The sequence below is a fragment of the Pantherophis guttatus genome, chromosome 1 (genome assembly GCF_059756535.1).
Source record: "Pantherophis guttatus breed Tessera chromosome 1, ASM5975653v1, whole genome shotgun sequence".
Classification (NCBI taxonomy): domain Eukaryota; kingdom Metazoa; phylum Chordata; class Lepidosauria; order Squamata; family Colubridae; genus Pantherophis; species Pantherophis guttatus.
In genome coordinates, this window is record NC_142063.1 from 206,286,274 (window position 1) to 206,300,021 (window position 13,748).

Here is a 13,748-nt window from a genome sequence, read left to right on the forward strand (position 1 = left end):
AATCAAAACCCCAAATCCATCCCCTGCACCCATCAGTCCATCACATGGCCCAATCACCATCCATCCCAACTTGAGCCACCACTGCCACCACTCCTCCTCCAGATGCAGGAACACCATGATCTTGACCGAAAAAAAAGAATGCTATTATGTCTAACTACAATCTCTCTACTAAATCCCCCCTCCTACTTTCCCAAGCACAAGAAGGTGGCAGCATGGAAGCTTCCAGTGTTAATATGGCTTCCAAAGCTGACAGCTATTTTCTGCATGCGTACCATAACACATTATGCCCTTTGACCTCTAAAGGTCACATTAAAATGCCATTTGACCTCTAACCAGTCCTTTTAATGCAGTCTATCAGCCCAACAACTGAAGCATACCCAAAACTACTAGACTGGAGTAGCCTTATGATTATCCCACACAAATGTGTTAAAAGTAGTAAAAAAAGAAAAGTGCACATTTAATCCAATTATATAACTTTGACCCATTTTGAAAGCAGGGACAGGGACTGTTCAGACCTTCTACTTTTTATTCACAGGTTATAGAAATATCAGTAGCTTTCTCAATAATATTTTATTCTTATTTTTAATGGAACTTTATTAAAAGGAAATAAATTAATCATGCGTATGACTTTCTCAGAATAAAAGTCTTTTAGGCATATATCTTGCATTGTTCTCTTTACTCTTAAACAGGTATATTTCAACAAGTTAATTTGAAAATTCTTGCCTTGACATGGGACTACTCGCATATTCTAATCCAATACTGCAATTTCAGTAATGATATCCCTTTTATTGTTATCTTAATTCATAAAAAATAATCCCATATATAATTATCCCTTTTCAGCTCTTTTGAATTTTCCTATCATGCATTATGAAACTCAACAAAAATGGGAACAGCCAATTTAAATTAAGTTTATAAATTAGATCTTCAGTCCAGATATTCCTTCTCTTCAGATACAAAACTTGGCAAAAGACTTTGTGAAAAATGCAAATGATCTTTCTTTCTATGGTGATATTTAATGGCACATTACTTTTTTTCCTATCACCCAAAAAGTGCTGTTGGCACTGAGGTTTTTATGCAATAATAATAATAATGAAAGGCTTTACAAGTCTGGATCTGTTCAAACTGATATTAAATGCATTTAATTTTTTAACACAGCACCATTCAAATTGCTCAGTTCATTGATTTTCAGAGAATGTTCTGATTCTGGCTTCTCCAGAATGTTCTATTACTTCTTTAATCTGCCAAACATGTTGAAGCACTTTTTAAACTCTAAGTAACATACAGCCTTATCACAAACATATTTCTTTACTCAAATCTAGCTGTTGGTATCATTGAATATTTCTGCATTAAAAATTAAGTGCCATTTTCATATAGGCATCAGTAGGAGTAGGAATTTACATCTCAATTCTTTTATGGTTCCTTCAAAGCTAGGTTTCATGTTTTATTTATTTATTTATAAAATTTATTGGCTGCCCACCTCATAAGGTAGCACTGGCCAGCTTATAGTTACATATAAGCTAAAACATAAAAAGTTAAAAACAAACATTAAAACCAATACATGGGAAGGGTGGGGGCGGAATGGGGTAGAGGTGGAGTCTGTTATTAATCAACTACCTCCATTGCGCTGTTCCCCCATTGGGGTCAACTGGCAAAGCCATGTCTTTAGGTCTTTACGAAAAGATAGGAGCGTTGGGGCAGATGTGCCAGATGTTCTTTGTCATAAGGAAACCCCACCACAGATCAAAATAGTTGTAAGATGAGTAAAAGATAGAAAAGGGAAGCTATACTTTATTTTTATTATTTGTGCTGAAGAAAGATAATTCTTACTTATCCATGCATCTACCAAAATATATTTTATGTGAACATTCATGGTTTAGGAACTTTTATATTTCCTTTGCATCTGATTACCACTGATTTCCTGGTATTTTGAATTTGCAGGCTAACATGAATAGTCTTCTACAGGGAAAGTTTATTATGAGAGAGTCTCCACTGACTTCATTTGAACAGGCCTGGGATAAATGATTTATGATTTGCAACTATACACTGAGTCTTTAAATTCAACATTTAACCATGCTATTCTGTCTTAACCTGTTGGAGACTGTGCTATGAAAGAATAAGGAAAGCAAAAATGTCTACTTCATTGTTTTGCACCTCGCTGACATACTGAGAATGTTTGATGAGATGTGTCTTCTCCATTAGAGATGATAACACATACTCATTTGTAGAATGAGGGTGGAGGTTTGTTCTCCAAGCTTGTAGTTTGGTTTCTGAACATTTCATTTTCAGGCTAGGTAACATCTTCAACAGAGTTTAGGGAATGTCAGTATTGGTGGTAGGAACTGAGAATTCAAATCAACTGAATAACCAATCACAACGACATTGACTCTCAACCAACCCACACAACCTTCACCAGCCAGCATTTCAACTCCCAATGACCCTCACCTGACTTAACTTTCCCATCACAAGATCACCACAAGACTTATGTGACCCACACCTGACCCATCACAAGACCTATCACTAGATCCATCACAAGACCCCTACTTGATGTGACCCTCCCATCACAAGACCTACTGACCACACAAAGCCCTTATAAGCTGAACACCACTAACACTGACATCCCCTAAACTCCATTGAAGATATTACCCAGCCTGGTAACGAAACATTCAGAAATCAACCCACAAACTTGGAGAACAAACCTCCACCCACAACATACTCATCTGTGGATGAAATAAAGATCACATCCTTATAACCAGGCAAGAACAGTCCTTAAGTAGTAAAGATTTAAAACTTAAACATTCAATATTTACATTTAATCAATGCTTAAAATTATTTTCTTTCATCATTAGGGAAATGACTAAAAATGCCCCTCTGAAAAATAAAGTTTGTCAAATTGGGGAAAGGCAAAAAGAATCAGAACACAAAATACAAGCTGAGTGGACACAACCTTGTAGATGACCCTCACTCTGTCAAGGACCTTGGAGTACTCATATCTAATGATCTAAGTGCCAAAGCCCACTGTAACAACATCGCCAAAAAGGCATTAAGAGTTGTAAACCTAATCTTGTGTAGCTTCTTCTCCAGTAATATCACACTACTAACCAGAGCATACAAAATATTTGCTAGACCAATTCTTGAATACAGCTCATCTGTCTGGAACCCGCACTGCAGATCAGACATTAATATAATCAAACGTGTCCAGAAATATTTCACAAGAAGAGTCCTCCACTCCTCTGCTCGCAACAAAATACCTTATGTCCCCAGACTTGAAATTAGTCTGGGCCTAGAAAACTTAGAACTATGCCGCCTTCGGTCTGACCTAAGCGTAGCTCATAAAATTATCTGCTACAATGTCCTACGTGTCAATGACTACTTCAGCTTCAACCACAACAATACACGAGCACACAATAGATACAAACTTAAAGTGAACCGCTCCAAACTCGATTGCAGAAAATACGACTTCAGCAACAGAGTGGTCAATGCCTGGAATGCACTATCTGACTCTGGTTTCATCCCAAAACCCCCAAAATTTTAACCTAAGACTGTCTACTGTTGACCTCACCCCATTCCTAAGAGGTCTGTAAAGGGCATGCATAAGAGCACCAGCGTGCCTACTGTTTCTGTCCTAATGTTTCCTCTATTTGTATCTATTTTATGTATTCAATTCATGCTTATACTTATATATATTACCTAATATGTTCTTGACAAATAGATAATTTTTAAAAAAATAATTAAAAAAGGATCCACAGTGGGATGGCTGCATTGAATAGGCAGTTCTGAAAGTTTATCTCAGTGATTACAACTAATTAAGACTAGGGTTGGGCAAAATATTTGAAGGCATATTTCACGGAGTCTTGATGGCACAAAAGAAGATCCCTCTCCTAAATTGTGAGAGAACTGTCTTCCTTCAGAAGCCTCAGCATGGCTGCTTCAAGAACTTTTCCAGTTGTCTCTAAATAGGGCAATGTAGGAAAACCCTCCAAGCACCTGCACCAAGCTCTCCAAAACATGTTGCTGTTTCAATGTTTCAAGAAGGGCATTTCACTCATTCAGAGAGTTTTATGAAATATTCCTTTCAGTGTTTTACAGTAGCAGTCCCCAACCTTTCCAGGTTGGCAACCCAGTGTAGGCACAAATGTCCTCTGCTCATGCGAGTGGAGCTTCACATGTGCACACTTGCCCATTTCTCCCATGGCTTGGTTTCGAATAGGCTGCGGCCTGGTAGTGGGAGGCCATGGCCGAGGGATTGGGGACCCCTGCTTTACATAAACATGGCAGGGGGAAAATAGCAAAAAACTAAGATGTCAATTCTTTGCAGTCCACTGCCAAATGTTAGCAGCAAAAAAGTGGCTCCAGAATAGCCCCTGGACCCTTAACTGCCCATCTGCACAACAGGTCAATGTAGCTACTCAAGAGCACAGGAGAAGCAAGAGAATTAATTCTAAGCAATGCCTTTGAATGATAAGAAAATGGCGAGGTAAGAAGAGATCTATAAATAGTGAAAAATATGAAGCACATTTATACTGAATATAGTCAGAAAAGAATAACTCAGCCAGATATCCTTGTACTATTCAACATCTAATTTGTTTTTCAAAAGAATAATATTTATTTAACACTGACATTTTTACTCTATTCAGGGTTAATGGAGGTTAAGTAAAGACACAAGAGCAACACAATTGTGTGCTTGCTCACAGCACAAGGACAAAACTGTTATGCAAATAGAATAGGCTGTCTATTCAGCCCCCTCAGTACTATTTGACACAAGGACCTAAGGGCTGCACATCAGTGTTTGAAGGTTTTCGGTAATAGTCGACTCATTTGCATTTGGAAAGATTGAAATCACTCTTGTCAAAGTGCTATTAATTTTTAAGCAAACTTTTTTTTCCTTGAACCTGTTACTCTGCTAGGTAATTTCAGGCCAAATTTTGCTTGATGATATGCATAGTGAACTTTCCCTCAGTACTTTTACTGAAAAGTCTCTAATGTTTCCTTTGGTGCCACAGAGGCCACATCTGTACACCCACACAAAGCTTTTTCCACCTGATTATATGATTATTAGATATGCAGTCTACTCTTATGATTAATTGAAAAAGAAGAAATAGAATTCTATATGAAGAAATATGATATCTTTTCAGCAGGAAGGAAGATGGCTGAAGTAAAGCTGCTGCTTTCTAATCTCCCAATTATTTCCATCTACCTCAGTGATCTAGTCAGAAAATAATATATTTCACTGCAATTCAGATGTTGTAAATCTACTAGCAGGATGAAATGTTTCACATATATGTTTCAGGAAATGATTTAGGAAAGCAGGGGAAAGAAACCAATATTTTCAAAACACTTTCCTATTGCCCAGCATGTTAAAATGGTAGGAAGTTTGTAGAAACAAAACGTATACTAAGGATTTTCCTTTTTTTAAAAAAAAAAAAAATCAAAATACATCAGTGCAGTTGGTAAATAAATTTTCTAAATAAAACTTCAGACCCTCTCTGTTCCACTGTCCTTTAGTGAAATCTACCAATAAATTTGACCTTTCCTCTTTGAAGCAATTAAGCATAAAGCTCTATGTGCTGTAATCATATTGATCTTCTAAAATGTTGGATCAATTTAGGTTGATCAAGTATAATTAAATACTATAAAATATATTTTATGTATTAGTTCAAGAAAATGTGTACTTCACAAACATGCTTGACATTATGTAAACAGCTGACAACAAACTAACACGTTTTTAGTTGTAACATGCATTTTACCAGAAGGCAATCTATTCATAAAAAATAATAACAAATCAGAACTAAACAGCAGTTAAAGTTATGCACAAGAAATAAAATCAATATATGCCATAATATATTTACAATCATAATAAAAATAATGCTACAAAGTTATAAAAATCTAAACCTGCCTTCCATTTAATTTTACTAATAAAATTTACAATAAAATAGCCTTACAGCCTTTCTCAAAATCTTCTCCCAAGAAAATTAAAATAATTTAGTTAAGAGTTACTATGAAGCATTTAAACCTATATATGTATGTGTTTGTGTACATAATGCATATACATAAACATATGAATGTATTTGTGTATGATACACCCATATACACCCAAATACAAACATATATAAATGCATACATACATATATACCAGAGGTGGGTTTCAGCAGGTTCTGACCAGTTCTTGAGAACCGGTAGCGGAAATTTTGAGTAGTTCAGAGAACCGGTAGTAAAAATTCTGACTGGCCCCGCCCCCATCTATTCTCTGCCTCCCGAGTCCCAGCTGATCGGGAGGAAATGTGGATTTTGCAGTAACCTTCCCCTGGAGTGGGGAGGGAATGGAGATTTTACAGTATCCTTCCCCTGCCACGCCCACCAAGCCATGCCATGCCCACTAAGCCACACCCACAGAACCGGTAGTAAAAAAAATTGAAACCCACCACTGATACACACACACACACATACACACACACACACACACAGAGAGAGAGAGAGAGAGAGAGAGAGAGAGAGAGAGAGAGAGAGAGAGGGAGGGAGAGGGAGAGAGAGAGAGAGATTTATAAGTTTTAACCATAATTGGAGATGTTTTTCTGAATGTGAGTTAGTAACTGGAAATTTTTGCTTTGTTTTTCTTCTAAGACATTAAGTCACTGATGATTTATATCCTTATTGCTGCAGTTAACATATGTTTCAATATTGCTTGCAATTCCTCTGTTTTGCTCCTGGATGGTGCAGGGCAACATACTAATATCTTTGCTCTGTGAAGTCAAGTTGCCTTCACTTCTCATCATGCTAACAAAAGAAATTTTAATATTCAGCTTCAGATAACATTTGCTTATGCTCAGATAAAACAGGATAATTTGACCATCTGTATTCACTAGCATTTAACTCACGGCTGGTTTTATATATGAAGTTAAAGTGTAGTCCAGTTTGTTTTTGGCTTAGTGCAATGTTTAAACCCAGCCATTTAGGATTATAGATCAGGCTGTATAGCAGGCATTTATTCAAATTTAAACTTAATTAACCCATCAATTTAGTTGATAAGGATTAGAGTCCAGTGGTGGATTTAAGTGAAGGCCTCTTTTGAAAATATATGCACAGCCATAGAAAATATTGCCTTTAAGTCAGACTAGTAAATAAAATAATTATAGTCCTTCTTCCTATTTCTATGAATCATAGATAGGGAAGCCACCCTGAGTTACAGTGTTTGAATTAGGTGGCCATATACATTTCTTAAATAAATAAATTGGAAAAGCTGAGGTAATAAATGGATTTTTTCTTTTTTCTTTTTTTTCCTGTCTGTCACTGTCCACTCCCCACACCTCTACCCCTACTCCCGGTTTCCCTCCCCACAAATTCTTTTCATTTCCACCAAAGAAATCTGTTTAGGATAATCAGTGGTAATTGATCCCAGCATTTATTTGGATTTGAGGAAGACCTGTCTGTCAAAAGCCATATTCTTCTCCCACCATTTATTGCCAAGGTATTCTATAAGAACAAGCATGAAAAATGAACTTCCTATAGCAATCTGAACTGAGAATAGAACAAAGTAGAGCCATCAGTCCCCATCTTGAATTAACACCCCCCCCCCCACAACTATCTGTAAAGATATAGGTCACAATAATTTGGAGTACTGTACAGCCTTCATAAAATAGATGTTATTAGAGTGGTGAGAAATGGGATGTGTATTAAACCATCTTCTAAAATCTGGCTAGAGTGGAGATGGACTCTCTATGAAAACCATAGATGAGGGCAATCTGAGAAGTGCTCAGTAAGAGTCACCTCTTTCAGATTCAGACCTGCAAGGGGAAAAAAAAGAGAAAACAGCTGCAGACAAGCAATCCAGAATTGCACTTGTGCTATTTTGGACTTTTTCATAAAGCCTGAAAGAGTACTGTAAAATATTAGCACCCTGGGAAATAACCAGGCCAGCAGAAGCTGGATATTTTTTATGAGTTTCATGTTCCTCTGCCACAAGATGGCTGATATAATAAATACAGAGACCTTACTGTTGATAAAGAATTAATACCTGTGGTTTGACACATATATGTGCTTTTGCATGTAAACATTTTGTGTCATTAACTTTGCAAAAATTGCTTTCATACAGCATGTTACAAGCCTTATGGAAGATAAAGTCCCTTCTTACTCTTGTTATATATTACAGTATATATCTTGTGTTATATATATATATATATATATATATATATATATATATATATATATATATATATATATATATATATATATATATATATATATATATATATATAATGTCTTTTGAATATCAGTACCTTTCATGCAACAAACAACAGAACAATTGAGCTATGATTTTATAAAGTCAAAGTACCAGTTAAAGGAACCAGGGACAAAATCATTATAATTTGTTGAACTGTAATGTTTAATATCTATTCTAAGAACCAAATAAACTATGTATAATTGCTAGAAGTATATGAGTGATATAAATGGGGGGTGGGAGGGAGAGAGAAAACATCTCATCAGCATATCTAGATTATTCAAAAATTAAATCTTGTGGACAGAGAAATTGTCACATTATGTTTCATTCCCCAGACAGAACAAAAGTATGCCTTTGATGGAATGAGTAATCTATCTTTATAGAGATCATTAGGTTCAAGACAGCTGGTAAAAAATATAATAGCATCTTGCTTGTCCTGCATAAAATTTCCTGAAAAGACAAAACTGAAGCTCATTTCCATTTGAATGGACAAAAATGTTTTCAGAATTCACTACTGGAGTCTGGGAGATGCACTGATATTTATTTATAAGCGTCTGTACATTTTTCCATACATTTACAAAGAATTTATCACAGAATAAAAATAATGCTTGTGATTCCATTATCCACTTAGCAGGATAAGACCAAGGAACACGCTTCTTCAGAATGAGCATTGCGATAACAGGAAGTTGGATTCTTTGCATTTCATATGAGCCAGAATTTCAAATCTGGACCTTGTTCAAATAAATGACTTTCAGTAAAAAAATAAAGTGGGGAAAAATAAGTAGTGTAGATATGTCTAATAGGATTTTTTTCTCATTAGTGTTCCTTAAAGAGGAGCTGCGCTTCAAATTCAATTCCAGAAGTGCACTTCAAAAATTATAAGAACACAGATGTACCCACCTGTCTGAAACTTTTAAAGTGAAGAAAGGACTGCTTTACAGAACTACAGACATTTGTATCTCCATGTGGTGTAGCTTCTTTGAGGAATCAAATCAGAAATGCTGAGCACATCAGCCTACCCATATCTCTCGTAACTCTTACCCCACATCACATCAAGAACAATGTTGATGTGCTGTGTGAAGGAGGGGAAGGCTATTCAAGTGTTGTGGCCCGCCAGCAGCCTGCGCAGATCGTGGCTGATCCCGACGACGAGGAGGCTGGTGTGGTGTCACGCCAGCAGCCTGCACAGCCGGCGCTCGCGTTGGACAGCGAGGAGGCAGAAGGGGATGTGATGCCAGAAGCAGAGACTCAGCCAGGGCCTTCAGAACCTCCAGAGGCTCCTTCAAGTGGAGAGAGCAAAGTGGAGGAGCCTCTCCTCAATGCTCGAGCACACAGGGCTGCCAAAAGCAGGAGTGGCTACTCAGGAGGAGGAGGTCTACTCGAGAATAGGGCTTGAGGATAATTGGCCACTCCCTTAGCCTATTTAAGTCACATGCAGCTAGTGTTTTCTTGCTAGAAACAATGTCTCATTACTACAGAGCATCTTGGAGAGCGAGCGACTTCTCATATTTGGTTTTCTGGGCTGGTTGCCAACCTTTGTCGGACTTCGTTCTTAATAACTTTGATAAGGACCCTTTCCACAGGAAGTCTGCATTCTTGAAAGGGGTTTGTTTGGAATTAAACAGTGTTTGCGAAGCTTGGTGTGTGTCACATTCTTTGGGAATCCAAAGCTGGGGCAGAACATCAAGCAAAGGAATCCAAAATTTCCTGAGACACAACTTTCAGTAAACATACATCTTGGTATGACTGGAATAACTGAGTTCTGTTCATTCTTTTCCGGTTAATTTCATTTGTTGAGTTGTCTAGATGCTGCTGTTTGGTTCTCATGGACACTGTGGAAAGATAAATCATGATATAAATTTGGTTTTAGAAGGAAAATTCTCATCCACAGCAATGATTTTCTCTGGGCAGAGATAGGGAAGGAGCAAATCAGGAGTAATCATTGCTTCCTGTATGCAAAAGTGTGGGTGGGTGGGGGTGGGGGTTGCTTTTGCAGGATAAAAAAAGACTAATTGTATCCTTCTGTCATAGATTTGTCCAAAAGAAGTTTATTATCTCTGCCCAGCTCTCAAAAAGGTTCCTTTTCCTAGTACTGAATAGGGAAAGTCTCTTATGATTAATCAACTGATTAAATTTATTAAATTTACTGATTAAATCAGAAATATTCTCCCCCCCACTCCCCACCCCACCCCTGCAGTCTCAGCTTTTTCCTATTGCTACACATGTACCTTAGTTTAATAGCACATGGGAAGTCCTTCTGGAATGCTTTAATTATAATTGTACCAGAGGTGGTATTCAACCGGTTCAGACAGGTTCGGGCAAACTGGTAGTGGTGACCTGTGAGTGGGCCCGCCCACCCACATGGGTGCAATCCTGTCCTATATCGCCGTGTTTTTGACACAGCATGCATCCACGGATGGCGTGCGTGAGCGAATTGCCATGTTGTTTGACATCGCACGCATGTACGGATGGCACACATGAGCAAATTGCTTTGTTTTGTGACGCTGCACGCGGATGGCGCATGCTCACATTTCCAGTGCTGGGCAACCCGTTGCTACAGTATGTGAATCCCACCTCTGAATTGTACCCCTCCAAACAGATGCAGACTTCTTTATCCCAAATGTTGCTCTTTCGTTCTCTCCAACTCTTGCTTCCCTTGAGCGTCAATCTGACTTATTACATACCTGAATAAAAATTAAATTATGCTGGCAGAAGCTAAATAGAGAGGCTAAAGATAATGAAATATTAATAAACTACTGATACGTTTGAAAGAAATGTCTACTATTAGCTCTTGGCCTCTATTTTTATTTTAACGGTTAACGGTTACTTTTGCAAGTTCAATCTTACAATAAAGATTTTCTTTCCTTCAGATATACTACAAAAGCTTTTAACCATTCAAGGAGAGACCTACAATGAGCTTATCAACCTGACAAAGAAGGAAGAGTGCTGTTCTGGGTTCAGCTTTTGGACAACCCAAAGAAATACACCCCAAAATATAGCTTGGATAAAAAAAGGTGGATAAAAATAAAAAAGAAGATGAAATAAAAGAACTTGTAATAATGGCAGAATTGGTGAAGAAAAGGTCAAGGAAGATCAAAAATTGGTCAGTACCAGGTAAAGATGAATTGCATGGTTTTTGATTTAAGGTGTTTGACTGGTCTACAGCCAATCATTTCCAAACATTTTAACATACTGCAAGAAGGTGAAATTGAAGAATAGCTAACATCTGGCAAAACCTACTTGATAATGAAAGATCTAACAACAGCAGAGGAACAAAAGATCAGCTTCCAATTGACAAAATTATTTTGGAAAACAGCATGAGAAAAAAGTCCAACTTGAATGTTGCTTGGATTTCAAGAAGGCATTCAACTCTCTGTCACATGATTGGATAATGAAGTGCCTAGAAATAACAGGAGTCAGGAAAAAAATCAGAAACAATCAGAAATTTGTGCAAAGACCAATGATATGGTGGAAGACACCATTATTGGTCAATGGTGATAGATTGGGAGAGGTTAATCCAAGAGAGGAATATTTCAAGGAAACTCACTGTCACCACTGCTGTTTATCATTGCACTGTTTTCTCTGTCAACAGTATTGAACAAGTCAGGGCATGCTATCAAACCTCAAAAACAACTGACAGGCTATCCCATCTCCTTTACACATATAATCTTAAACTGTATAGAAAAACACAAGTTGGAATCCAACTGCTGGGTGTACAGTTAAGATATTGCCATGGAGGTTAAACTGGACAAATGTACCATCCTTACCATCAACAGGGAAATATTGTAAAAAGGAATTAATATGCTATATGGAAATAACATCAAGAATTTGGAGGTAGAGGGACACTACAAATACTTGGGCATCCTTCAAGCTGATAGCATCAAGCACATTGAACTATCTTCTGAAAAGTGTAATGTTTAGTGTCTTAGATATAACTTCAATTCCTTTACATACCTTAGAATACAGGTAATCCTTGACTTACAACAATTCATTGAGTGACCATTCAAAGTTCCAACAGCATTGAAAAAAGTGATTTATGACCGTTTTGCATACTTATGACCATGGCAGCATCCTAATCAAAATCTGGAGATATGGCAACTAGTTCATATGTATGACGGTTGCAGTGTCCTGGGGTCAAGTGATCCCCTTTTGTGATCTTCTGACAAGCAAAGTCAATGGGGAAGCCAGATTCATTTAACAACCAAGTTCCTAACTTAACAACTGCAGTGATTCACTTAATAATTGTTGCAAGAAAGGTCATAAAATAGGGCAAAACTCACTTAACAAAGGGTTCATTTAACAAGATAAATTTTGGACTCAGTTGTGGTTGTAAGTCAAAGACTGTCTATAATTATTCCTCAGAAGATTTCTACATTTGTAGAGATAAATACTTCTATTTCTCTCAGATATATAGCTATTAATAGATAGTTAATATACTAGTTCAACTTTAGGGAAGTATAACAGTTATTAAAATCAGTATCATTGCTACACTGAAAGCGATACCTACTGTATGTTAATAACTGCTAAGTTGTTTTTTTATTAATCAGATTGATAGGATTTCATGTGATAGGCAACATCTATTAACAAATAAAAAAGGGGAGACACAATGCTGAACTGCATAAGCAGCAGAAACATTTACTCCTAGCTCATGTATGTATGTATTGTATTTGTCAAAATTAAACACTTTTAATATCTTTACCATGTATACTTTACCATTTGATAACTTTGCCATGTATCTTTCGTTTTCTCAGCGGAAAAGGCAAAGTGTGTTGAAGAATAATAAATATGTATCTTTTGATCTTAAAATTTATTCAGTCCAACAAAAAAAATATTTTTTGAAGGTAGCGGACTCCTCAGTGGGTGCTTTTGAAAAGTTGCATTCATCTTTAATATTTTAAACTATATAAAACTGTGGGTCATTGACAGGTGCACTTGGGGATCATTCCATCAGTGTTCATAAAACTGATTAACAGAGTGTTGGAAAGAAAAATAAGATTAAGTTATTTATGTAAAATTTTAAGGTATATATCCCAAATTTGGAACTCAGTCGTATCCAGCTTATTCTGATCCACGGATACATGGACTATACTTTAAAACATTTGTTCTACTTTCATAAGAAGACTCTGTCACACTGGATTTTTAAAGCTTGAATTGATGAAATGTATAGGCAGTTCTCAAATTGCAACTATTTGTTCAACAACCATTCAAAGTTACAGTGGTACTGAACAAAAGGATTTATGACCAGTCTCTGAAGTTATAGCCATTGCATCACCCCCTTGATCAATAATGGGTGTTTGGCTGCCTGCCCACATTTAGGACCAAGGAGCATTTAAACTCCCCTCCCCTCCATCTATGCTCCTTTGGCCCTTTGTACTCTGGACCCTTTGGGCTTCTTGGTGCACTGTGGCTCTCAGGCTGCAAGCCATAATTCAGCACTCTTCACAATACAAAATCTTGTCGCAGCATGGCACAAAGCCACAGTCACCCAGCCCAGTCCCAGCCACAGTCATTCTTGCCATCCTGCACTCCAAGGCCG